The 27,589-nt window shown below is 39.0% G+C and overlaps 1 protein-coding gene across 18 annotated transcripts in view; it reads right to left on the minus strand.

The window, feature by feature from the left end:
• The window catches only part of LOC129770692 (protein tramtrack, beta isoform), a 618,642-nt gene that overhangs the window by 489,664 nt on the left and 101,389 nt on the right, over positions 1-27,589 (minus strand). The window contains exons 1-2 of one of the 18 annotated variants that reach the window (XM_055773826.1): positions 20,614-21,243; positions 18,574-20,099 (exon numbers count right to left, since the gene is read on the minus strand). The exons of 6 other annotated variants lie outside the window; for them this stretch is intronic. The gene's annotated coding sequence lies outside the window, so the exon portion shown is untranslated. Of the gene's footprint in view, positions 1-18,573; positions 20,100-20,202; positions 20,328-20,609; positions 21,244-21,322; positions 21,447-27,589 lie in introns of those variants that run through there. 11 more of the 18 variants (XM_055773745.1, XM_055773704.1, XM_055773730.1 and 8 more) reach the window with 11 other exon arrangements.

Here is a 27,589-nt window from a genome sequence, read left to right on the forward strand (position 1 = left end):
AAACAATAACCGAGGTGTGTTCCCGCTCGAGAACGGGTCGTTAGGTTTAAGCTGTCTGTGTTGTTGTGTTCATTTTCACCCAAGGGAAATGCATGCGGCGAGATAAGATTGGAAAACTGCAGAAATATTTGAAAACGTGATTTCCCATATGCTCTACATTTAGTATTAGGTGTTATCTTATTCCACTTCGGCATCTTCTATCTGATACGCACCACCCAACGACTGTTTACCATACTTCTGTCATCACCACTCGGTAAACACTGGTGGAGTGAATAAACAATATCCAAAAAACAAACAAAACGGCCCTTTTCCGGGCCATCAAATCATTGTTAAAGAGTTTATCGATGTAATTCTTCAAACATATCCAAAATCAACAGATAACCTAACGGAATCCTACGTCAACTATGCGGTCGTGTCTCGGACACCTCCTATGACTTTTTTCATCAAATTTATCTTTATTGAATTAAACCTACTAGGGACTAGGGACTAGGTGATCCTTTTATGGACTTTTGGGCTGAAATATTACGTGAAGTAAACAACTTCTACTATCTTTCTTACAAAAAATGCATTTTTTTACCAAGAATGGAATTGATGCAAAACAAAATTAAATATGCTTCTGAGTTTTCGCCGAACGCTGATTATACTCCATTATTAGTATATTATATCCTGAATGTCACATACATAGTGTGTTAATTAAGTTCCTGGACTCAAAATTCATATTACAAGGGCTTAGGCTGTATTGACGAATTATTAATTGAAAATAAAGATCAGGGTTGCTATCCATCAAACTATATTTTAATTTGATTTTCAAATAACAAACGTAGTTGTTTTTGAAAAAACGTTTTTTGTTAGAGGAAAAAATCTTCACAATCATTAAATTTGGTAATAATGGTATCAGAGCATCGAACATTGCAACTGCTGAAAAATGTGTGCGACGATTATTGTTCATATCAGACAAGCGTTCGAAATCGATTGGCGTGAATTTTCGGATCAAATTCGCATCTGTGTCCTAAATCATCCGCCGAGTTCACCTGATTTGGGATCATGTGAATTTTCTCCTTATCTCAGAATAAGACAAAATTTCGAGGTCACCTTATGCCGACATATTCGAATTGCGAATCTAAACCTAAGCGTTGAATGCCATTCCTTCAAATGGGCCAGAGCACGCATTTCAATAGCTATTTGTTCGATGTAAAAAGTGCAATGAAACTGAAAGAATCCAATTGAAGTGTAATTGAAGTGTATATCGTATTGAGAATCAACGGGAGTAGAATTTGAATAGTGAACATTTACTTTCGAATTATCTCGAGCAACCTTCCCGGAGATTCACGACCTTCTAATACAAATGTCTATTTCTCAATCACTGTTGTGTAATAAAACCTCAACCCTTCTAGGTGCATCGTTCCGGGTGCGTTCGCCATTTGCCCCACTTGGAATACGGGGTGCGCTCGAAGATCGCCTCGAGTGCGTTTATGTAATCCATACGTGTGTGTGTGTGTGTAATGCGCAAAAATTTTCGCGTAAACAGCGCGCGACGCGATCACGGTGCGAAAAATTATTACTTCGGGGTAAAAATAAAATTCGCACATCACGTCGGGCCTATCATACTTCTCTCCCTGGGGGTGGAATTTGGCGGTGCATCTTGGGCCCATGGAGGAGGAGAATGGGATGGGCTAATGTTGGTTAGTGGGTTCAAAAATGCGAAAACGGTCGAAGCGCGAAAAGCGCGTTTACACACATTCGTATAAATAGATTGGTGATATTCATCACGAAGCTGTTTTGATGTGTGAAATCCAAAACTGGGTCAAACCTTTTTTTTGGGTGGGTTCATTCTAAAATCGTTGTGCTAAGCACACTTTTTTTTCTCGTAGCTTTTATTTTGAGGCGTAATTTAATCAAACATTGAAGTACCATAGAAACAGCGATCGACTTTCGAATTAATCGCTCCATAAAATGTAGCTACAGTTCCAGCTTCGACATATCGCAACGTTTCGCTTCAGGAATGTTTCCTCCCACTATTGGCGCAGCATAACACGGCCGATGATCGTCCTTTATGCAATGCAGAACGCGTCGAACGATCCGTGGCAATGTTCAATAGCTAAACAGCCCCCACCTGGTTCGAAAACCAACAGTGGAGGAGGCACAGGAATGGTGGGAGGAAATGCCTCAGCTACGTCTGCGAAGAATGGCCTCTTCTGCCTAATACTGACCGCCACGATCGAATACTTATTGGGCGCTCAGCTGCTGCTGCTGCAGCGATGGGACCGCGGTGTGCCGCCCGTCGTCTAATCTAATCTAATCTAAAACCCATTAAATGCACTTATTTCTGTTCACCACTCTGGCCGCTAGTGATCCGCTACAAGAAACACTTTCATTTGGGCCCCTTTTATACATTGGATGGGGGCCGCTGCAAAATGCTGCGTGGATTTTGTTTTCATTTTTTCTTTCGATTTTCATCTCGAAAGAACGTAGGGGAAACCAATTGAGGAATGATTGCAGCGTATTTCCGCTTTCTTGGGCGATTAAGGCTTCAGCTTGGCAAATTCCTAAGGCTACGTGGGGAAACCTAAAAATACATGTTAACTATCGTTGGTATTTTCGGTGTTTTCAGTGAATGTTTATAACTTATCTCTTGTACCGTTTTTGATAGTGAAGGAAGTTGGAAAGCTCTACCATCACTTGTCGAGGAACTTAACTAAACATCACGCTTATAGTTTTTCACTTCAGTTTTTTTTTGATCTTCATTTCAAGTAAAAAAAACCATGACTTCCCAAAGATTATTGATGCTTTTTTCGTATTTCTAAAGGGTGTGTCACATCAAATTGCATCACGGAAAAAAACGCTGTAGAAATTCGCCCAGTAGACCGATCCTTTTGAAAATTTTAGACAGTAAAATAAAAACTATTAAACAACTTTTGGCATTTTCTTTTTATTCATACTTCGAGCCCAAGCCCGTATGCTCGCATCTTCCTCTTTACCAGGTCCATAAGGTTCTGTACAACGTCAGGTTGTAGTTTTTTTGAACAGAAATCCATTTTCTCTTGAAGTCCGCCTCCGATTTGACAACTTTTGGGTTCTTCCGGAGGGCCTGCTTCATAATCGCCCAATATTTCTCTATTGGGCGAAGCTCCGGCGCGTTGGGCGGGTTCATTTCCTTTGGCACGAAGGTGACCCCGTTGGCTTCGTACCACTCCAACACGTCCTTTGAATAGTGGCACGAAGCGAGATCCGGCCAGAAGATGGTCGGGCCCTCGTGCTGCTTCAATAGTGGTAGTAAGCGCTTCTGTAGGCACTCCTTAAGGTAAACCTGCCCGTTTACCGTGCCGGTCATCACGAAGGGGGCGCTCCGCTTTCCGCAAGAGCAGATCGTATGCCACATCATGTACTTTTTGGCAAACTTGGATAGTTTCTGCTTGCGAATCTCCTCCGGAACGCTGAATTTGTCCTCTGCGGAGAAGAACAACAGGCCCGGCAGCTGACGAAAGTCCGCTTTGACGTAGGTTTCGTCGTCCATTACCAGGCAATGCGGCTTCGTCAGCATTTCGGTGTACAGCTTCCGGGCTCGCGTCTTCCCCACCATGTTTTGCCTTTCGTCGCGGTTAGGAGCCTTCTGAACCTTGTATGTACGCAGGCCCTCCCGCGGCTTGGTCCGCTGGACGAATTTGACAAATTCAGCTTATTGGCGACATCCCGGACCGAACTTCTCGGATCACGTCTAAACTGCTTAACTACGCGCTTGTGATCTTTTTCACTGACGGAGCATCCATTTTTGCCGTTCTTCACCTTCCGGTCGATGGTTAGGTTCTCGAAGTATCGTTTTAGTACTCTGCTGACCGTGGATTGGACGATTCCCCATATCTTACCGATGTCCCGATGTGACAACTCCGGATTCTCGAAATGAGTGCGCAGGATTAATTCACGACGCTCTTTTTCGTTCGACGACATTTTTCCAAATTTACGAAAAATTGACAGTGAAGCATGGCCAACGTGATCTATACACTATTATCTGATTATAAGCGAAAGCTGAAGATATAGTTCCTAAAAATTAAATTTCTACAGCGTTTTTTCCGTGATGCAATTTGATGTGACACACCCTTTAGTATTGAATCTCTGTATGTATCAACAACGGTTTCTGTATCACGAGAGCGTCATCAAATTCTCCAAAAGAATGTGGAGAGCTACACGTAATGGCAGGTTTACATTGGGGAGATCTATAGCTATAGATGGATTTATTCACGTGAAAATAGGTGTAAACGGGTGAGAATAAATATGATACACTTATTCGAGGTATATATAACTTGAATAAATTCAGCATATTTAAACGCTTGTGAATTTCTCACTGGTGATAAATCACTAAAGTTGGATGCAGTTCTACTTCAGGTGAATAAATTCACCGAAAATATGAATATATTCATTATAGAAGTTCACGCTAGTGTAAACGGTTGATACGATTTCTATAAATCTCATCATATTTCTTCACATGAATATATCACTAGTCTAAACCCACCCTAACTCTGGCAGGCGAGATTAATAACACACAAGAAAGACAAGTGACACCTACTGCCCTGTCTGTGCTACATGGCTCTTTCTAACCTTGCCATGGAGAGTCACAAACTTCTACCTCTGCCTTCTAAAGCATAGTTCATCTTAAATCTGAACGCACTGTATATTATACCACAGCGCTCCTAGTGATCGGATCTAGAATGTTTTGACAGCACTTTGTTTTGGAATGTTTCCTCTATCAGTACTGAAACCTTCATTACGATTCATTTTGTGTCAGAAAAGTTACACGTGATGGAAGCCGCGAAACGAAAATTAATTTTGGACACCCACGTCAAAACCCCGACGTGGTCAGGTTCAAAAATCGCGAAATCGTTGAAAATGGCCAAATCGACCGTGTGCAGCGTTCTCAAACGTTTCCGTGAGATGCATACTATCGATCGGCAGGTTCATACCAGGCGTCATAGTGGAACTAAGGATCGGAAACTGCATTTGAAGGTGTTGAGAACGATCAAGGCGAACCCAGGGCAGTCGGACTATGACATCGCCATGGATGACGAAACGTACGTGAAGATGGATTTTGGGCAGCTTCCAGGCCAAAAATTTTATAAAGCCACTGGTCGGGGCGATGTCCCTGGCAAGTCCAAATTCGTTTTTGCCGATAATTTGCAAGAAAGTGTTTGATCTGGCAAGGTATTTGCAGCTGCGGACGAAAAACCCCGGCTTTTGTGACAAACAAGACCATGGACTCCAAAATGTACAAGGAGGAGTGCATGAGAAAACGTATTCTTCCGTACATTAGATCTCACAAAGGACCAGTAATGTTTCGGCCAGATTTGGCAAACTGCCACTACAGCAAAGATGTACTACAGTGGTATCGAGACAACGGGGTGGATTTTGTCGAAAAGGACATCAACCCACCCAACTGCCCTCAATTCCACCCTATCAAAAAATATTGGGCAATTGTCAAGCAGAAGATGAAGGAGAATGGTAGGACGACTCGGGATGCAACAGAGATGACGAGATGGTGGAACAAAATGGCCGCTGAGGTCAGCGAACAGGGTGTCCAAACTATGATGAGTGGTATTCGCCGAAAAGTTCGAGATTTCATCAAAACCACATCGGAATAATTTTTTTGTTATTTTTCCTTTAAAGTGCAATAAAAGACCTACATTTTGAGTACATAACATTTTTATTTCGTTCACATAACTCCGAGATAGACCCGTTTTAATGCGTCCAGATTTAAGATGGACTATGCTTCATCTTCCGTTTGATAGTCACTCCTTTTTCAGTCTGAATCGAAATATGAATTTCAAGATTTTGTTTTGAAACGCTTATTCTGTTTAAGACAAATCACTTCAATTCGTTGATTTCTTCAACGAGAATAATAGTGACATCGTCAGCTTTACGAATATGCACCTTAAGCTAGTACTGAATGCCAACGTCCGAAAATTTCGGATCGTGATCGTTTCGTAGAAGATGGAGCTTTCATCACCTTGGATATTAGTGAAAAAGGCCAATTTCTATCGAGCATTCATCAAAAAATCACCAGCTGTAGGTGCTAAGGTGAACGCTGCTCTCGGACCAAACATCGTTATGACTGCTTATAGCTAAAAAAAAACCACGAACAGTGATGGATCAGCAACGGACTTATCATTGTTGGCAATACTCAAAAGTATCTCTCGAGGTTTGAACATACGTATCGAATTATCCGTTGACTACGATACCTAGTATAGATTCACTAAGTAGCTCGTAGATGTTTTTGATGACATAATATTGTCTTCTGATAGAGAAATTACAACCATCAACTACATCAAAACTATTATAAATTGAGTGTTCATCAACATTGTTACAATTTCCTTATATCCCATCCTTCTCCTAAAAATATGTCACCCTCCTAAACTCGAGTACACCGCGAGTAATCGGTTTTCCACCTTACTAACCATAGATGTAAGAAAATTGTTTATATATATAGTTTTAAAATTATATTTAAGAATTCGGCTCCTTTAAACTTTACTTCCTTTTTTGCTGGAGGCTAGCCAAAGTCATGACAAACAACAAAGTGACGTTTAGTCAAACCAAAATAACAACCATCATGTCACATAACATTTTTCCTGGATTTTGAACATCATCAAACGGAAACAGATCATCTTGAATTCTTTCCCAATGGTATGTTTAGACGTCGAGACGGCGTCCACAAATACCTGGCGTAATGAATACTCATACTCAAAGTATCTGAGATCACCGGTTTTCCGAGAATTACTCTGTGGGTCTGTCCAGGAGGTCGTCGATCGATCGAGATCTACCTAATACACCTTATTTCAACCGGTAACAAGCCTCAATTTTTTCCACCGGGCAACACCTCTGAAATCGACCATCAAAGATAATGATACTTTCGGCGATTGAAAAGTTTATGAATATGAGAGTAATACTGAGCTGTAGGTTATTCCGAATAAACTTCTCATGACACCACTGAACAGATTCTAAAGCATTAGAAACTGTGAGATCCATCGCATGGCATGTGTTGGTAGAGCGGAGATCCATAGTATTGGTTATTTTCACAGAACCTTGTCGGAGGTCTGAACATATAATTATTAATCAACTGGTAAATTATGCTGGTATATTTATGGTATATTATAAATCAGAGTGTGTAATTAAATAATAGACCAGTTTGTTGAAATAGTTACCAAAAATCCTGTAGCAACATAATATAGTTTTCTGTGTTGCAATCAGGGATTGACAGTTTCGAAATTAAAAGATAAAATGACTTCATTACTTCTTCCTTTTTCTTCAGCCAATTTCAATTTCGATTGTGCGTATTCACCAGGATCATGCGGACTCAATCGAATCTATTTTTCAAGTGCATTTTACTTGAAAAAAAAATTCTTGCACATTTTCCCCATGCTGTCTGTTTTTCCCATGCTGTCAAACGTTTCCCCTATAAAAGGAGCAAATTTTTTCGTTACTCGGTTTTTGTTTATTTATCTTTTGTGACCGAACTAGAATTGAAATAAATGTTGTAATTATGGTAATTTGTATTTTTTAGTTGTTTTAATTAAAGAAAAAAGTTCAAATAATATAATTCTAGTGTTCAGAATAATAAAAACCTAATTCAATTTTACTTCTCGTCAAATAGAAGTAAAATTGAATTACAATTAAATTTAGAGAAGTTTAGAAGTCGATAATACTGAAATATCAGAATCTGCCAAAATGTCAGTTGTGTTTTCATGGCTAGCATTAACTGATGAAAAAATGTAGTTCATTCATTTCATTTGATTCGATTATTTTTGCCACTCATAACAACATTTTCTCTATGTAGTGGATTATTATAAGAAAAGTAACACTTTTTTCCCCTCTTGATTATTGGATCTCTTTTGACATTTCGATTGGATTCTTTTTGACAACCAATTTAATTCTATCCGCATGACCCAAGTATTCACTACGCATACTGCAATATCGAATCTTCAATTTCGTTTTCGTTCTGCTGTCGTTTCCTTTGAATTTGACAGCAGACGCTTTAACTTGACGATTGAAACTGCACTATTCAATATCATTAGAATGGGATATATGTCACTTTCAGTTTCACATGTGAAAGGACGATCACTACTCTCAGTTTCATTCGATTTCATTTCTTCAAATTAGATTTTTTCGAACCATCATTCAAAAAAGTGATATTAAAAGAGACATATGAGGACGTATTAGTCTTACAACAAGCTCCGCTGCTGTTCCTCCTTGTGGTCCGCTACTGGAAGTGGTGGTGATAACCCCCGTTTATTCCTTCATATCCGACGGGTGGAATCGGATAAAGAACCAGCGAGGATTATCCTGCTGCTTGCCTCTTTTGGATCGTGTTTACCAGAAAAAAGGGAAAAAGGTCAGGTGAGCCCCGACCCGATGACCACATTCTAAGACGGGTCCGAACAATTAGTTTCAGTGAATACAAAAAAGACACTATAATTCGCTATAAGAACCTTTCAATTTCATTTGACGATTTGACAATTTCACTTAACTGTGAAGAATGAAAGGAATGAAAGTGAAATGCAACGAGACTGTACGAAGGTGAAGAGATATTCTCATTACTGAGCGTGAAGACAGAGTAGCACTATCTTCCGTCTGCGTGAATTTGCATGAAATTGAATGGGTGTATTTAAGGAATAATAATATTTTTAACAACAACTTCTTTATGCCCAAATTTAAACCAAAGATATTTTCTGGTTTGAATTTACAATGGAATCAAATAGTACTTGTTGTGTTACTGGTTTATTTGATTGACAATTGGAATTTTTTGAGATAAAATTCCTTATTTCAGTATGTTATGTATATCATATGTATTACGATACTTATTATTGCTAACTTAACTATTAGTGGTGTTCTCAAACGGATGAAAAATATTACAAGACTTGCCATAGTACAAACAGAATTATCACCATATAGAATTTATGTTGCATATCCAAAAAACTAATATTCAGAAAAGGCAGAGAAACATGAAAAACTTTTTAATCGCGTTTAAACAATTTCCGGAACAGATCATTTTCATAGTTTCGTATCTTTAAGTATTAATCCAATAGCAGCTAATGGGTATTCTAGTTCACGAGATGACATGAAAATATTTACTTTATAGCAGCAAAGAACTTTTTTATAATTTAAAACAACACATGTGGAAATGTGTCCAAAAATTGATAATATAGTTCGTATCTAGTGCTTCTTCATCCAATAACTTACTCGTCTTCTGTTTTATAAAACAATTATTTTGACACTGTGCAGAGAGACGATGCTACGCTCCGGTGAGTTGAGATTTGGGAACAACGACAAAATAGCAAAATTTGCTCTCCTAATGATATGAAACTATCACCTGTTGCATCCGGGGGTTTCGGGTGAGAGGACCACGCGCGGCACAAATGTGAAAATAGCTTCAAATTCAACAAGTTTTTGTTTTCTTACATTCGTTCAGTTTCGCTTTCATTTTGCTTGTTATCTCTATTGATGTGGACAAAAAGCTCAACGCGGGGGGTCAAGCTTGGAGTTGACTTAATGGGTTTGAAAGTGGAAAACAGAAAAATCAAACTTTGACGGCCCTCACTCAACTAACATATGATAAAAAAGGTGTTACAAATTTTATTGGCTGATAAAATGAATTGAAACACAATGGAAACAAAGTGACCCACCGTTTCCGAATGCGGAAGAGATCGTCGTTTTTATGCTCTCTCGCTCTATGTATCCAACCGTTTGCGTTTCTTTCTCTGTTTTTATTCAATTTTTATTTTTATTTGCAAAATCCTCAGTTGCTGGTTCTATATGTTGTTCTTCGAACCACCAATGAATTTTATAAAATTTTCTTGTTGCAATACACATTTGTTAAATTGTTTTGTTATTGCAAAGACCTGTTTATAAATGGGAATGTTCTCTTTGGTGACCATGCTCGTTTCTGATTCGATTTATTTGAAGCATCATTAGATCGCCTAGTGTTACAACGATTTCCACGTCGTTTGAGTTTCATGGTTTAAGGTGTTTAGAGTAATTGTCGGGTCGAAATTTGCTGTTTTTTGGCCGATTTGTCGTAGAATTGCTCTATAGATTAAAGATGAAAGGGTGAATTTTAATTCAACATTAATATATATGTAAGTGCTATAATCTACTGGAAGGACATCAAACGGTACAGAAGAAAAATGAACTGATTGATTAAGTTATTGAATTGGCTATTTCCAATATTAAATTATTTCAAAAAGTGTATTCGACGTTTTTTAACACTAAGATGATGTTGATGATACAAATATGTCAAGGTAACTTGCGCTCGAAAGATGACATTTTTATAAACAATTTTTAGTAATTCACCTATCGTGTTAAAAGTTATATTGATTTCAATGTGACTGTAATTTCTGAAGCAATACGCTTTACAACAGAAATGCAAATGCGCAGTAGAATCATGCAGAAAAAATGTGTGAAGCTTGTGAAAGTAAGCGCAGGATACAGGAGCGTGTTGGAAGTTTTGACATCAAAGATAGACCTCGATTTGTTCATCAATTCAATGAAAAAAATTATGACGGTTTGCAACTAGTCGAGCAAGACCTACATGTTACAATTTGGAATCATTGGAAGAATATCCTGGTTCGATGACCCCAAAAACTCAATGTCTACCATCCGTCTCGATCTCTGTGGAACTCTCACGATGGAAACCCTTGTCAGAGTTATCGAGAATCACTTAAAAAAAATCTGATAAACTATGAAAGTTTTACACGAACTGAATTATGAAATTACCCGAAAAATGGGGAAACGTTGTAAACAATAATGGCCGATGTTTCATTGATGTTTTTGTTGCACTGGAGTACGTGCCATGAAAACAAAAAAACGCGTAAAAGAAAAAAACACATAGATTCCAAAATCCGCGTAAAAATAAACCGAGGAAATTTCAAAATCAGTGTAAAAATCTGACAAACAGCGAATTATTTGTTTAACATACAACCCATATTCTAACAGTTGATAAAGGTGTAGAGTGTAGAGACGCGAATTTCGGACGTTTTTTCAAGCTCCGTAAAAATAAAACAAAGAATATTTTCACTATCCATTGTATTATTATTTGTTCACCTATCTTTTAACAATAAACCAAAAATTTAACGGAGAAAAAATATACATGACTAGAATAGTTAAGAGCTGCTGAAATGAGAGGGTTAAAAAAAAGTTGTGCCATGGCGTACACGATTCCAGATCATCTGGTTATCTGAAACAAAAAAATCGAACAGATTCTGAATCAGTAAAGATGCCGTTATCGCATAAACGTCGGACAAGTCAAAAGCATGTTTTTTGACAAAATGGCGGCCGATTTTTTTAAAATAGTAAAATTTGAAAAATATTATTTTTAGAGGTTCATGCGATAGAGAGAGGCCTGCAGATTGTATCCATATAAATTCGACATGAATCGGTTCAGTAGAACTAGAGATATCGTGTACGCCAGCTTGAAAAAACTAATGCCGTACCAGTTTAGATACCGCCTCACTAAAATGGCTCTAACTCAGTAAATAATAAAATTTTCGATAAGTCCTTCCTAGGGTACATTCTTGAATGCCTAAACTACAGAAATATGAAGGAAAAAATGTTTGATTTTTTTTCAAATTTCTAGACTAGAATACTGCCGTAACTGAATTTTTTTGCATGCTACGATTTCTGTTTCTCCTTTTATTTCTCAGCTACTAATCAGTGATACAATGCAAACTTATTTCGCGAAGTCACATCAATTAGCACATTAAATTTTTACGCGGTTGATACGTGCCGCGTAAATTTCAAAATCCGCAAAAAAACCGCGTAAATTCCGAAATCCGCGAGAAAAAAAAATCCGCGTTAAAAGCGACTTCAGTGTATCTCCTATCTTAATTCATAAATTTTTAGCGAACGCGAGCGCTACAAAAAATCAAATTTCAAGATCGCGCTTAGCTCTTCTGATTTTTTGGTGGAGTTTATTTTGAATATCTAGCGATGATCGTATAACTTTTGGCAGATTATGGTTATGGAGGTGTGCAACATAACAGTTCGGCTGAAAAGTTTATAAGGTAACACAGTAAAACTATTTTTTTTTCAAAATTCAATTTTATTTTTCAACATAATTGTCTTCGAGGGCGATACAGCGATTATAGCGATCTTGCAACTTGATACTATTTTTATAGTACTCTTTCGGTTTTTTTTTCAAAACAGGCCTCAGTTTCGGTAATCATTTCATCATCGGTCTTAAATTTCTTGCCAGCGAGCATTTTCTTCAGGTCTGCGAACAGAAAATAGTCGCTGGGGGCCAGATCTGGAGAATACGGTGGATGCGGAAGCAATTCGAAGTCCAATTCATGCAATTTTGCCATCGTTTTCATTGATTTGTGATTTTTCCATTTTTTTCACAATAACAAAAGTTGCTTCACTCTCAGTGCTGTAACTCACGAATCAATCGACCGATTGCTGTTAAATTTTGGCACGTATCCATTGAAAGATGGATAGTATTTGTGATAGTCTAGAAGATTTTTGCAAGAGGCGCCATCTAGACGTCAATCTTATGAACTTTACAGCCGAACTGTTAAGACGATCAGAACAGTTCTCTGTAATGAATACTTAACCTTTTATAAGGCCGTGAAAACTAGACGATGAATTGACTCCAACTTTAGTAAAACGTCATCTTTACACGAGGAAGGACACATATTTACCTTTGATCGTAAATATACTATTAAATCAGCTGAAAAAAATTTATGGCAATATTTTCCGCTGCCTTATAAACTCACTTTATTATAGCTATAAGATGAAACGGAACAATGCAGCAATTAGAAAGTACGTGGTTAAGAAAAATATTAAAACAATATTTCAAGTGCAGCGAAAATAAATATTGTTTGTTTTTGGTGGCAATATAGTTGCTACTGCCTTACAAAGTGACAATTTTAGATTTTTGATCTAACACATCATTTATATTACCGGAAAAGCTGCATGATGGTATACAATAGATCCATAATGAATCGTTTCTATTGAAGAACTTACCATCTTATTGGATTTCAAACTTATTTAAACAGAATTTTCAGTAAGCGATCACGGATTGTTTATGAAAAAATTACTCCAAAACAGCGAACACAATTGTTGGATTAAGAGGCACGCTGTACAGCATTTAGTTTTTTCTCAAAACTAACCGGGGTGGAAAAACAGATGAAGGTATCAATATTAGAAGATTGCAGGGTGATTGGGAAATCATCAGGCTGAATTTTGTCTGTTAACATAGGTGTTAACGTGTTAAAGTTAAACTGATTTACTTTTGACATAGCAACAATTGTCCCTTGCATAGAATGTTTCCAAGTTTTCTGAACTATTTATAATAAAAGACGAAAGAGTAAATTTTAATTGAACCCTAAATATTAGGTTGGGGAAAGAACAATCCATTATTTTCTCGGTAGTTGGCTTTAGTGATCAATATCTCGTGTGACATGGATTATACAATTCCAAGTTTATGCTGGTTGTAAAGTTTTTTTTGTTCCATTCAGTTGTGAGTAACAGGATGTTAACAATGGAAGTCAACAAAGACAAAAATTTGGTATATTTTACAGTTTTTTGCGAAAATGCAAGCCAGAGCGTTGAAATTGTGAATGGTGTTTATGGTGCCGGTAATGTAAGAGCTGAATGCGTGCAATTTTTTTACGTAGAACTACATTTTTCATTAAGGGAAAACAGGTCACGTTTTTATGAAATAAAGTTAACGTTAACAACCATTTTTGCCGTGAATGGATTTAGGCGATTTATATACCAAACGAATCGGAAATCCTCAAAGATTGTTTTTTTATGCTATATGTTACGATCTCCTGATGTGTAAATGGTTTAAATTGATGAAAACTAGAAGCATTTCCATTTTTCCATACATTTGTTCTGCTCATTTGTGAGCTTCCCTACCCATGCCGTCAATAACGAGCAACTTAGTCACCGTGAACAAAGAAAAGAAGAAGAAGAACGAAGGGGTTTATATGCCTGGAGCATAAATATTGGATCTCACTGAGGCAAACTTTCAGTATCATTCTAGATACGAAGCAATGAACATCGCTTGTTCTTCCTTGTTTTGCGTTATCACATGTCATCGTTCCGGATTGAGCTGTAGACGTGATCAAATTACTTACTCGCTGATGTCTCTGGCATTATTGCAATCATTATATCAAACTGACGCCATTCCATTAAGGTTCTGAACTACACAATTGTGTGGGGAATCATCGAACTAGGCTATCATCGGCTTACCAAAAAAAAATTGTTCAGGAATTTTGTGTGTCATTTGGTTTCGCATGAAAGTAGAAAAACTATCTCCACCAAGGATGACAGCTAAGCTAATCAAGACCGGAAATATTAATGGAAAGGGCTTCTGTTGAGAAGAGCGCTAAGCGGAAATAAGTGTATGTATGTAAAATAATATCAGAAGTTATTAAAAAGCGACCTGAACAAAATAACAGCGTAGTTCTACGTCAATAAAGTGGTCGTGTCTTGGACCTCCTATATATATATATTTTTATTTTAAATCATTTTTTATAATTTTTAATTTTTTTTATTTTAATTTTAGTGCAAATTAAATTCAGATCTCTGCTTTCATAAATTGGATCGTTTGATGCTGGCGATTGACCAGAAACGTCCAGAATTGGTCAACAGAATCGATGTTGTGTTCCGTCAGGCCACACATGCCTAAAGTGACTCGCCAGAAACCATGGGACCTTGATTGGGATGTTTTATTGTATCCACCATATCGTCCGGACCTGACAACAAACGTTTGCCATATTTTTCTCGCATTTCAAAACTTCCTGAGTGATAAGAAATGGGGATCAGGAGAAGATTGTAAAAGTCGATTGCTAGAGTTTTTCGCCAATAAGTTCCAATACTTCTATGAAAGAGGCATGATGAAGTTATCTTTAGAATGTCAACAAATTTTACAACAAAACGGTGCATATCTGACACAAATCGGACAATCCGAAACATATTAAATACAATTTTGAGTTTCACACAAAAATAATGGATTTCTTTATTTTTTATTTTTTAGGAGGTGTCCAAAACGATTGGCACAAAAGTTTTGCAAATCAAATAAGAATCAATCCATTAATACCGCTCAAAGTTGGATAATTTATCGTGCCGCGACAGATTTTTTATTCTTCAAATGTGAAGACTTAATCCTATGACGCGAAAAGGATGAGACAATAGTTCAAACAATAGTTTTAAAAAATAACATTTATTAAATTATAAGTTATAAAATTGGCATTGTTGTTTGTTGTGTTCATAATACTCTTTTAACAGTTTTCATTTTACTACAAATGAATAACTGTTTGCTGGAAAAAAGTTGAACTGAAAGTATAACTTATTTTCATCACTAAGTAGATTATACTGCAATATGTGTCCATTATTATAAAAGTCAAAATGTTTTAAAAACTGATTTTCTTAGTTATCTTACATCACATTATTTCAAACTAAATTTATTGAATGTTTTTTCTACGATATCGTCAAGAATGAATCATTAGAAGGTGGGTATAATTTCAAGCTTATATGGAATTCATTTAGTGTTAATTATGAAAGTGATCTAATTCAAAAATATAACGAAAGAAAATCTAATTTTGATAATTTCTGGCAATCTAAAGATTTTGAAACCCAAAATCTGTATTATGGGCCAACAGTTCGACAACGATTAATAAAATCACGACGGCCCAGAACTTTTGAAAGGCCTATGAGCAAATGCAGCTACGAGCATTTTCAGACTTCCTGAGCATTTTCTGTCGAGAAATAATAAGTCGGAAATGTCGGTTTGCAGGATCTTAATTTTTCTGTAGGGCGGTTAATTCGTGCTCTGAATGCTAGAACACCTGGAACTGATCGGCGGGGAAAGATGCCTGGATCTTTACGAATATAAAGGGTGTGTCACATTAAATTGTATCACGGAAAAAAACGCTGTAGAAATTCTCCCAGTAGACCGATCCTTTTGAAAAATTTTAGACAGTAAAATAAAAACTATTAAACAACTTTTGGCATTTTATTTTTATTCATACTTTGAGCCCGAGCCCGTATGCTCGCATCTTCCTCTTTACCCCGTCCATAAAGTTCTGTACAACGTCAGGTTGTAGTTTTTTTTGAACAGAAATCCATTTTCTCTTGAAGTCCGCCTCCGATTTGACAACTTTTGGGTTCTTCCGGAGGGCCTGCTTCATAATCGCCCAACATTTCTCTATTGGGCGAAGCTCCGGCGCGTTGGGCGGGTTCATTTCCTTTGGCACGAAGGTTACCCCGTTGGCTTCGTACCACTCCAACACGTCCTTTGAATAGTGGCACGAAGCGAGATCCGGCCAGAAGATGGTCGGGCCCTCGTGCTGCTTCAATAGTGGTAGTAAGCGCTTCTGTAGGCACTCCTTAAGGTGCCGTGCCGGTCATCACGAAGGGGGCGCTCCGCTTTCCGCAAGAGCAGATCGCTTGCCACACCATGTACTTTTTGGCAAACTTGGATAGTTTCTGCTTGCGAATCTCCTCCGGAACGCTGAATTTGTCCTCTGCGGAGAAGAACAACAGGCCCGGTAGCTGACGAAAGTCCGCTTTGACGTAGGTTTCATCGTCCATTACCAGGCAATGCGGCTTCGTCAGCATTTCGGTGTACAGCTTCCGGGCTCGCGTCTTCCCTACCATGTTTTGCCTTTCGTCGCGGTTAGGAGCCTTCTGAACCTTGTATGTACGCAGGCCCTCCCGCTGCTTGGTCCGCTGGACGAATGAACTTGACAAATTCAGCTTATTGGCGACATCTCGGACCGAACTTCTCGGATCACGTCTAAACTGCTTAACTACGCGCTTGTGATCTTTTTCACTGACGGAGCATCCATTTTTGCCGTTCTTCACCTTCCGGTCGATGGTTAGGTTCTCGAAGTATCGTTTTAGTACTCTGCTGACCGTGGATTGGACGATTCCCAGCATCTTACCGATGTCCCGATGTGACAACTTCGGATTCTCGAAATGAGTGCGCAGGATTAATTCACGACGCTCTTTTTCGTTCGACGACATTTTTCCAAATTTACGAAAAATTGACAGTGAAGCATGGCCAACGTGATTTATACACTCTTATCTGATTATAAGCGAAAGCTGAAGATATAATTCCTAAAAATTAAATTTCTACAGCGTTTTTTTCGTGATGCAATTTGATGTGACACACCCTTTAGATGAAATCTGAGAAGAAAACTATACGAGAATATATTTTAAGTTTCCCAGCATATGACAGCCACTACATCAGAGACTTTCACACTACTGGTCGAAAATACTACAGTCCTAATTTAGATATTTGTAAAATATAAAGCTTGTGCATAGAGAAATGCGGCGAAAATATCATATTATTCTATAGAACATCGTCTGTTGCTTCTGAATTCCACGTTTTGGACCTTTCACCTAAAACAGGAAGGCCCAAAATATATGGGGATATTGAACTACTTCCTTTACACCCACCCACTAGACCGGTTTCGGCAGAAAAACATAAAGATATTATGTGTTTACTACCATACATTCCTCCAGTTACTTAGGAACATTTCTTAAAAACTCGAAATGATAAAAATGCATTACTATTTTAGAATCATTAATAACTTTTCATGAATTAATTAATTAAGGTTAGTGTTTGAAAAAAAAAACTTGGCTCTCATACTTTAAGCCATTTATAAGACATTCAGTTAGTCTTGAGAACGGTCTAAGTCAACTCAAACTTTAAAACAACATTTTCATTTGACAAAAAATTTCATATTCATAAAAAAAGTCCATTAATCAAGGCTAATAAAATTCTAAATAAAAAGTTTACCTAATGTAAAAAATATTTTAATTCCTGGAAATGTAGTTCATGAAATATATCGAAACAAGAAATATATGACTTAGACCACTTTCATAATTATGGGCTGCCAACAAAAAAAAACCTTTCATCTAAAAAAAAATAGTTTAAAAATTAACTTCTTCGAGATTTGCCGTACCTGATAATAGTTAGGCTAAATTCATTTTTAACGCAATGTTGTAACCGAACGTAAAAATCTCAATTTTCTAATGAAAATCATATATGAGGGACTCAGAATGCAAGGGGTGTAAGTGACTTGATCGATTTCTCTTCATCAACTTTTTATTTGGTTAATAACTCAACTGCAAAAACGTTCCAATTTAAGTTTGCTATGCAATCCGATAGATGAGGTTCTGACCTATCTTCCACATTTTCAAATACAGCTGGGAATGTATTTGCAGCTAAGTTATGACCAAAAGAGAGAGTCGATGTAGAGAAACCGATCAAATCACTTACACCCCTTTAATTCTAAGCCCCTCATATATCTTCTTTTTTCATTAAGTTCTGCACTGCGAATATCAATAACATTACATGTAAACTTCATTTAATCCCAGCTTTTTGAGGCATCTAAAACATATTGAAAAGTGCATGCAGTGGTCAGTAAAATTTTTAGAGTATCAATTTTTCAATGTTTACGTTAGCAAAACAAGAAAACAGTACCCGTCTTTCCCTTGGAATTACTACACTGTCATGGGAATCATAGAAAACGATCCTCAGCTAAACAAAAAATAAAACAATAGGACTGTCAAACTCACCTTAATCGCAAAATCTCGCCAAGCGGGCGTCACCCGTCCAGCACTCCATAAAGGTTCGAGTGTGTTCGTTTGGATATTGTTTTTTGTAAGCCGTCCAGAACGATTCCGGCTTAACGCGTCACACACACGGCTTCGTGTGATGGTTCGCCCACGGGTGCGGATGCCGGCGGCGTTGCCCTGATCCTGAGCGCTTACTCACCACTTACGCACACCCGCCACGGCACGCACATCCACACCGCGGATCGGATTGCGGATCGACACCAGGGGTCCCTCTCTTTCGTGAAATCGTGAAGAAACCCCGCGTGTTGCCGTCCACACGCACGCACGCACGCACACACTACCGAGAGACACAATTACAAGTACACACGCACGCACGATCGAAAACGATTTGCGGAAATATAAAAAAAAAATCAAACAAACCACGCTTACACACGATCAGAGTTTTTCTTCCCGACACACAACACGAGGAGATCGCACGCACTAAAATCGATCGTTTCGCTCTTTCTCCTTTTCTGTGAATCCCGAATTCACTTTTGCACGCTTCGCAAACAGAAAAAAATCTGCGAATTGATGACGATGATCCTGATCACTGTGTGTTTTGGTTACGCGGACGCGCGTAGAAAAGTCACTGAACTTCTGAACGTCGCATTGCTCGTTTGGGTCACTTGGGGTGTGCGTGTGAAAAACACCCCCACATCAGTTCGATTCAAACCGAATGTACCGAAAGGAGATGAGATGAGATGGAAACCACGAAATCACACGCACGAACGCACATCTGAACACTCTGTGAGCTAGCCGAAACTAGGATTTTTTTTTGTTTGTTGAGTTTTCTTCTGATCAAACGTTCCGAGGAGCTTCAGGAGGAGTGTTCAATCGAAAGCAGTGTGGGGAAAGGGGAAGGCGGCGATCGGGAAACAAAAGCACGAACTTTTCTGTTTTCTCTTTTCTTCCCGATTTTGTGTCACTTGTTCTGTCGGTTTATCAGTCACACGCACTTATTTGTTGTGTTTTCTTTGTTTTACTTAATTTTTCAGAAGTACTGGAAAATTGCTCCGCTTTGATTGGCCGGCCGGGTCTACTCCTCCCACTTTCTCTCCCAAAGCGGTGGCGATGCGACGACGATGGCGGTGGATTCTTCGCTTTTCGTAACAAGAACTGCTGCTGCTCCGTTTGGGATTACTTTTTTCGCTCGCATCGCTTTTGTTTACTTCGCCCCCGCGTTGTTACGTTCGCCGTGCAATAGTTGGTTGCAATTGGACTCATAACACTCACTCACTACTCAACGAATGATAATAATTATGATGTTGTTTTATCAAACTTTTTTTTTCGTTCGCCCGTTGCTTAGTTTCATCTGTGTTTACTCGCGCGCTTTCTCTCTTTCTCTAAGTAATAATTTTTTTAACCAGATCCAGAACTCGACTTTTTATGGCTTCTTTTGTATTGACGACTTTTTTTTTGTTTAGTGGTTTATCATTTAATTTTTTTTTGTTAGAAATTTAGGGAAAAACTGAAAAGATTTTGTATAACTGTGGGGAAAGAGAGGTTTGATGGGGGGGGGATTAGTAAGTATTTTGTAATCTGAACACGCACGATTTTTGTAAGTTTTGTAGAAACCGACACTGCACTCACAGTAGGCTAGCCCGAGCCAAAAACCATAGTCAAGATCGCAGCCTACTGCGAGTCACTAGCGACGGGGTGTGCGTTAACTCGCGAATTAATCCAAGTCTTCTCATTAACAGCCGCGGTTTGAAGTTACTACTTCCTCGGCAGAGCACTTTGCAAATATTGCACACTTCCGTAGTCGTCGTGTTCTACACCGGCTTGGCAGCTTGGCGCGTGTGTCTTCTTCACTGTCTAATTTTTTAATAAACGCCAGCGAGTGGTGTAATGGTAGTCCTAGGCTTAGAAGTTGGAAAAGTCTTCACCGGACAACAACAACAACAACAACAACAGCAATCAGATAAAAAAAACTCCAGCACACGAAAGAAATAATCGCCCAAGAACGGCTCTGGAAGAAAACTAGCCGTGACACACACTCACATGACGGCGCCGCGCGCGCTCTCCGGTTATCGGTTCCGTGTGTTCCGTCGTACACACAACAAGGCGGCTACCACACAAATTCTTCGTGTCACACACTTCTCCCACGGAAGTTGGGCGAGCATTGGGCAGCAGTGAAAAAAAACCAACAGAATACACACTGAACTAGTTGTGGAGCGGGACCTCCTCTCCCGATCCACACATGACCAACCAGATCAGATTCCCGAAAAAAAAAACAAGGAAACTACTAAATAGTTGGACACACTCTTCTTCGGCCTTCGGGTAGTTCGGTTCGCGCGAAGGCTCCGGAGCCATGTACCACACACGTCCTAGAGTCCGCCTGATCTGATCTGAACTGGTCGGTGGTCGGCTGGTCCGACTCCAGCCCAGAGGAGGAACTCCGTTGTGCTGCTGCGGCGGTGTGTGACGTGTGTGTGTGATGAGAGATCGCAGCACGCCTCGTCCTTGTCATCATTCCAGATCGCCGCCACCAAGTGTTCAGGGCGAAGAAGCGCCCGGATGCCCCCACAAAAAGTATACACACATAGGAGGCGGCGACGACGGCAGAAGGCGAAGGCAAATCGTAGTAGCCCGTGGAGGCACACAGTAAAGCAAGCAGAAGGCACAACAGGAACAACCAGAAAAAAAACTTCTAATTAATCCGCTCCGCTCTCGACTAGCGCAGGCGGCGGCGGTGTGTTGCTGCACTTACGATGCGGCCGAACAGCGACTTGTATTGAACTGACGTTTGAACACAGAACGCAGCGCTGCGTTTCTGTGCTAGAGAAAATCGCACTCGTTGCGGCCAGCACACATAGGCGCGTGCACATAGAGGCTCTCCGCCGTGTGCTATGCTACACACAACCACAAGGAACCATAACCGAACGAACGAACGGACGGACCTAGAGTATATAGGCCCCCGCGGTCTATCATGGTGTGTGCAGCAGCGCCGCACACGGTGCACATATTGGCGAGGTCCCCTCATCTATAGCGTGCGCGCTGCACAATTCGCCAACGGGGTTGCAGGGCGCGCGGTTGGTGTCCTGGGAGAATGCGCACGCTAGGGGATCCAAACGAACGTGACGGCACGATGCACACACATTCTCACCACCACAAAAAGTATCTCTCTCTCTGCTATTCTCTCCATGGGTGCAAAAAACGGCGTGTACACTCGCACACTCGCTCACATCCTCTCAGTCACATAAACCCATTCCCACACACAGCCCGTTCTCTCACAATCACTCACAGCCACTCGCAGCCACACTCTCCGCGGCAGCGCATCTTTTAGAACGCATTCTCTCTCGCAGAACCCTTCGCACGCGCGAAGCGCCTGCTGCGAAACCTCGAATAAACAGAGACGCAAAAGTACATAAGCCACTCACCAACACTTCCGAACCGGGCAACCCACCGGCACTCACTTCCCCTCCGTGAGTCACGTTCTCACTCGTTCTCTTTACGCTCGTTTTACGCGCTCCAAGTTTCCTCTCTCTCTGTACACAGCAGCAGAGAGGCGAAATGCGAAACGCTTTATTTTCCTCCTCTCACCTGATTATCACCACCACCGATGGGGGTGTGAGAAAAACATTCCACCGCTAAAGCGCTCCTTCCTAGCCCTACCCCCTCCCCCTCTCACCACCTTTCAACCCATTCCAACAAAAGCTTCTTAAGATGAAGATTTTTCAGTAGTAAATAAGCGCTATCTCCCTCTCGCCCTCGCGTCTTCACCATCACGCTTTTTTCAGTCACAGCCAGCCTTTCGCTTCGCACGCCTGATGACGATGTGTGTGTGTGCGCTCTCGAACCAACACATGGCGAGTTTTCCCCCCGGTGTGGAAAACAAAAATGAAAACTTGCTCCAACAGCTTTGGAGGCTTCGGGAGGTGAAGCGCAGGAAAATTTTCATCGTCTCTTGTTTGTTTTGTTTTTATTTTGCTTGGGTGAGCGGGACGGAGCGACGGGGACGGGGGGCACTACGCAACGCGCGGAGGATCGTGGAAAGTTTTCCACCATACACATACACACGTAGAGGGACAAATATCAACGTCGTCGCTTGTAAGAACTTGTAAGGGAGACCTTGGGACCCTCGCGGTGTTTTCCGCCAAACGTCCGCCACCTTTACCCTCCCCCCCCAGGAAGGCTCAAAGGGCAGGAAGAGGCGTAGAGGTCTAAGTTCGGCCGAAAAAGTTTTCTAATTGACCTGCGTAGTAACTTCCCCCCGAAGTGTGCTCTTTTTTTACTTGTTTTTGGAAGGATGTAATAAGGGAGCATACTTGATTTATGACGTTTACCTGCTGCGGAGGGAACTTGCAGGAACTTGGTCCGTCGGCTTCTATAGCGCGCTGGAATGTCGCTATGGCTTTGCCTCCCGACGGCAGTTGATGTCGATGGTCAGTGCCGACGGAGAGTGGAACTGTTTTCAATTTACTCTGGTACAAAGTTTATGAACAATTTTATCACAGTTTTCACCATTAGGTTTCGCTACGGTTTTGAAACATCCGGCGGAAACTAGGAACTTAAACCTATTAAGCGGAAAACTATGTAGGTTTCAAATATATCTAGGAAATTTCTCAGCGAGAATGTAGTTATTTCCGCAGGATGATAGTTTTGAAGAAACAAACTTCTATAAATATGTTTTCAGACTAAAATGCTAAAATAGTTCCTAATGTATATTACCTCTTCAGAGTTTCTAGCTCGTTAGGGCAATTCCTGGATACTGTAACAATGAAATAAAAAAACGTCACTCGATCGGGATCCGCTCCATCGTTGAATGCTATAAGTTCATTGGGGAAGCGATCTTGTGATATTTCGTAAAAAAACTGATGACGATGAAATTCTCACTCTCGATGATCTGTGTAACAAACGCATAAGAATCATAATAATTTCTCAGGAATTCTGTATCAAGACCTAGAGCAGTGTTGCCACATTTAAATCTGTACCAAAGGGGTCAAAAATCTTACTCATCTGTACTTTTTTTTTCCAAAATCTATACCAAAAATCTGCACCATCGAGAATATTCGTTGTAAAGAAAAACAATTTATTGGCATTCATAAAATACTCATTTATGTACTACAGATACTACATTTACATTTTACATTTGTATACCGTTTTGTCTCATTTTCCGAACAGTCGCAAATTCCGAACACTTTTCTTTTAAATGTAAATTTACTAAACTTTTATTTTATAAATAACTGAATAATGAAAACACAGACATTCTTTGAGGCATAGGCTTCATTTTGACATTATTTACAGGTATCGATACAGCCTATAATTTATAATATCAGACATTTGCAAAAAAGTGACAGTCAAAACCAATGATAAAATGTTTGCGTTAGCAAATTCCGCAAAAAAACAAGCATCGTTAATTTTTCAGTTTTTGTAGTTGCTTCAACTTTTTTATCTGTTGTTTTCATGTTAAGTGCTAGAGAATGTATGAACCTACAATAAATGGGTGAAAAAAAAGATATTTTATACAGAAATCTTCATTAAAATTAATATTGAAGTAGTGTTCGGAATATGAATCAAGTTTCTACGCATGATTCAAATTCCGAACATTTCATTTTCAAGTGTAAATTTACTGACTTTAATGTTGTAAGTAATCGAATAATCAAAACCCTGATATTCTTTGGGTTATAGCCTTCATTTTAGCATCATTTACAGGTATCGATACAGCCTATAATTTATAATATTAAGCATTTGCAAAAAAGTGACAGTCAAAACCAATGATAAAATGTTTGCCTTAGCAAATTCTGTAAAAAAACAAGCATCGTTAATTGTTCAGTTTTTGTAGTTTTTTCAACTATTTTGTTTGTTGTTTTCATGCTAAGTGCTAGATATGGTAAGAATCTACAATAAATGGATGAAATAAAATGACATTTTTTGCAGAAATCTTCATTAAAATTGGTGTTCGGAATATGAATCATGTTTCTACGCATGATTCAAATTCCGAACACTTCATTTTTCGATATGAATATACTGAACTTTAATGTTATAAACAATTTAATGTTCAAAATCCTGACATTCTTTGAATAATAGATTTCATTTTAACATGATTTACAGGTTTCGATACCGATATAGCGCCCTTGGTCCCGACACCATATTAACTATAAGAAACAAATGCAATCAATAATTACAAAAGCAAAATCCAATTTTTCTTGCAAGCATAGCATTTTTCCAAAAAGGACTAGCTAATTGACTTTAATTTGATATAGCGATCATATGAATCGGTCCAGTAGTTTAAAAGTTATGATTTTTTAAAGAAATTGCATTTTTGCTGTTCGGAATTTGAGACAAAAGTGTTCGGAATATGAGTCAGTGACAAAAATGGTGTTCGGAATTTGAGACAAAAGTGATTGAACAAATTTTTAGTTTTTCACCATGAATATGTATTGTAAATCAATTTTATTGTAGTCAAATTAAAAAGAAAGCTCTATTTGGTAGATCACACCATTGAGGAACTAGGCGGATCCTTTGGCTGAAGGAGGCCTCAGGTTGATAGCTCAGGATTTGATACGTGGCTTATTGGAGAATGGAAGACACTTGGATAACTTTACAATCACTGGTTGTTTATTTCGCGAACTTGCTCAAGTAAAAGTTGAATTTGGAATGAGGAAATTGACATTGTGAGGGAGCTGAAAGCACTTCACTTCTTTGTTAGTATGTGTTCGGCTGCTTTCACGTTGTACGTCGGTTTGTGTTCGTGCTTAAAGCGTTTTGATAGGAAGGGAGTGACTCAGATGGGGGAAAAGGATTGAAAATTTGGAAGGGAAAATACTGTGTTGACACTTGTTCCTCTTTCGCGCTGTCGGTCGCGAACACTATTGTATCTAAAAATCAAATTAATTTCGCGAAAGAGTACCATTTTGAGTAATGAGGGTGCTTGGGTGTTCGGAATATGAGACAAAACGGTACTATAATTTTTTTTCGAATTTTCGAGCTGCCACCACGATGTTTGACCACATCCTATGATCTGAAAATAGCGTTCATCGTATCGTTGCTGAGCCGATTTCAAAGCTAATTTTTGTTCTGATTATATTCAGAAAAAAATCGCTCGACATTTGCTGAGAAGTGAGGCAAAGCGAGAACGTTACAAACAAGTCATCGAGGCGCCGAAAAGGCGAGCGAACCGTCAATTCTTTTTAGGCATCCAATTTTCGTCCACCAACCCTGCACATGCTCGTTTCCTGAAATTGTGATTTCCTTACGAAATAATTTTATCTTTAGGCTACAGAATAAATTCTCCACATTTAGTACATTCCCATTGTAGAGTCCTGGAAACGCTCCTGATACAACGTTAATGCTAGTCAAATTGGAAAAATTTCTGGGATTTAACATTGCCGAAGACTTGAGCGTTGAATCATCAAAATCGATTTTTTTTCTCATTTGTTTGATCAGATTTACGAAAAAAAAACTGCGACAAATATCCTTTGAAATGATCTGCCTTTCGCTGTCCATTGTTCTGATAATTTCTTCTGCTGTTATTCCAACTTAAAATTCTTGTCGCTTTCCAAATGATTTTCATATTTAATAGCATTGGACATTGAAACAACGTAAGATTCCTCGCAGATATTTCATCTCTTCATGTAGCATCGTGAATTCAGGTTTTTCAGCTTGGAACAAACGATTCAATCTGTTCATCTGAGGCAAAACATACGTCGCACCGTCCGACGATCCTTGCGATCTGTACGTGTGGCAACACTGACCTAGAGGAGTTGCGAGATTTTTCGTTTTCGTCTCAATCGGACGGCCCTGAGGTTTGGGCCTGGAATAACTCCACATATGTTCTGTCTTTCCGAAATATGGGGAACATTGGAGAGTGGAAATCGTGTCTACATAAACGAAAATCTAACTATCAATAGATGATACGTTCTGCTGGTCAATACACTTGAATAGGTTAGTTCTTGTGTTGAAAACTTCATCCCACAATGGATCTTTTTCAGTGGATTTCTTTCTCGCTTTTCCATCCCTATCCTTTGATCCCAAAAGTATACAAAAAAAAAAGGACTTTTTGAACAAACTTATTCATTTCTGTTTGGACAATCCCGTGAATCCTATTCTATTTTCTTTATTTTGGTCCATCCTAACAGTCATGGTGGTGTCTGTGACTCAATTTGTTACATTGAGGAGGCGATCTGGCGTAGTGGTAACATCCATACCTCCCACGCTAGAAGTCATTCTCACTCCCGACATTATTTCAAAAATGGAAGTAAAAAGTCACGAACCAGCCAAAATGTGTTGAAAGTCACTATATAATAGAATAACAAAAAAAATATATATATATATATATATTATATGACTCAATATTTAGAAAAAAATATATACCTCAGTGATGGAAATATACAGTGACTCAAACTCGAATTCGTACTCCACTATGCAGATATTTTTTCACTACTTTTGAAAGTCCATTTTAAAGCGTAAAATTCCAGCTTTAACATAATGACAGAACAGAATGTTCGTGAAATATCCATCACGAACATTCTGTTATCTCGGTGTGTGTAGATGTAGTGGACAATATATCGAGAAGAAATAAGAAATCGATTTCTTTCTGTTTTTTTTAAAGTTGGCTTACACAATTTTCTAATTCAATAGCAAATCCATTTAACTTTATCAACCAGCTTTCATTTTACCCCTATGAAGCTTCTTTAGATTTTTTTAACACAGAGATATTTTTAATTTGATTCAAAAAATCCCCTTAGGTTTGTGGGTGGGAGTAGGGTGTCAATAAATAACCCTCCCTCTTGATTGTCCGATTGAGTTGATATTTTGCATAGGGTATTTTTTTTTAGATGGTGAACATTTTTTGTATGGTAACTTTTTGAAATTCGAGATGATCATTTCAATGGCACCCTAGTGATGAGTGCATGTATATATGGAAATCTGTATGTATACGTGTGAGTGTCATCACTCCTTGCAGTACTCGTACCTACAAACGCATGGAAACGAAAGCTACGAATCATTCATTTTGAGAGTACGCAGAGCAATT

This window comes from Toxorhynchites rutilus, chromosome 1, assembly GCF_029784135.1.
Source record: "Toxorhynchites rutilus septentrionalis strain SRP chromosome 1, ASM2978413v1, whole genome shotgun sequence".
In the NCBI taxonomy this organism is placed as follows: Eukaryota; Metazoa; Arthropoda; class Insecta; order Diptera; family Culicidae; genus Toxorhynchites; species Toxorhynchites rutilus.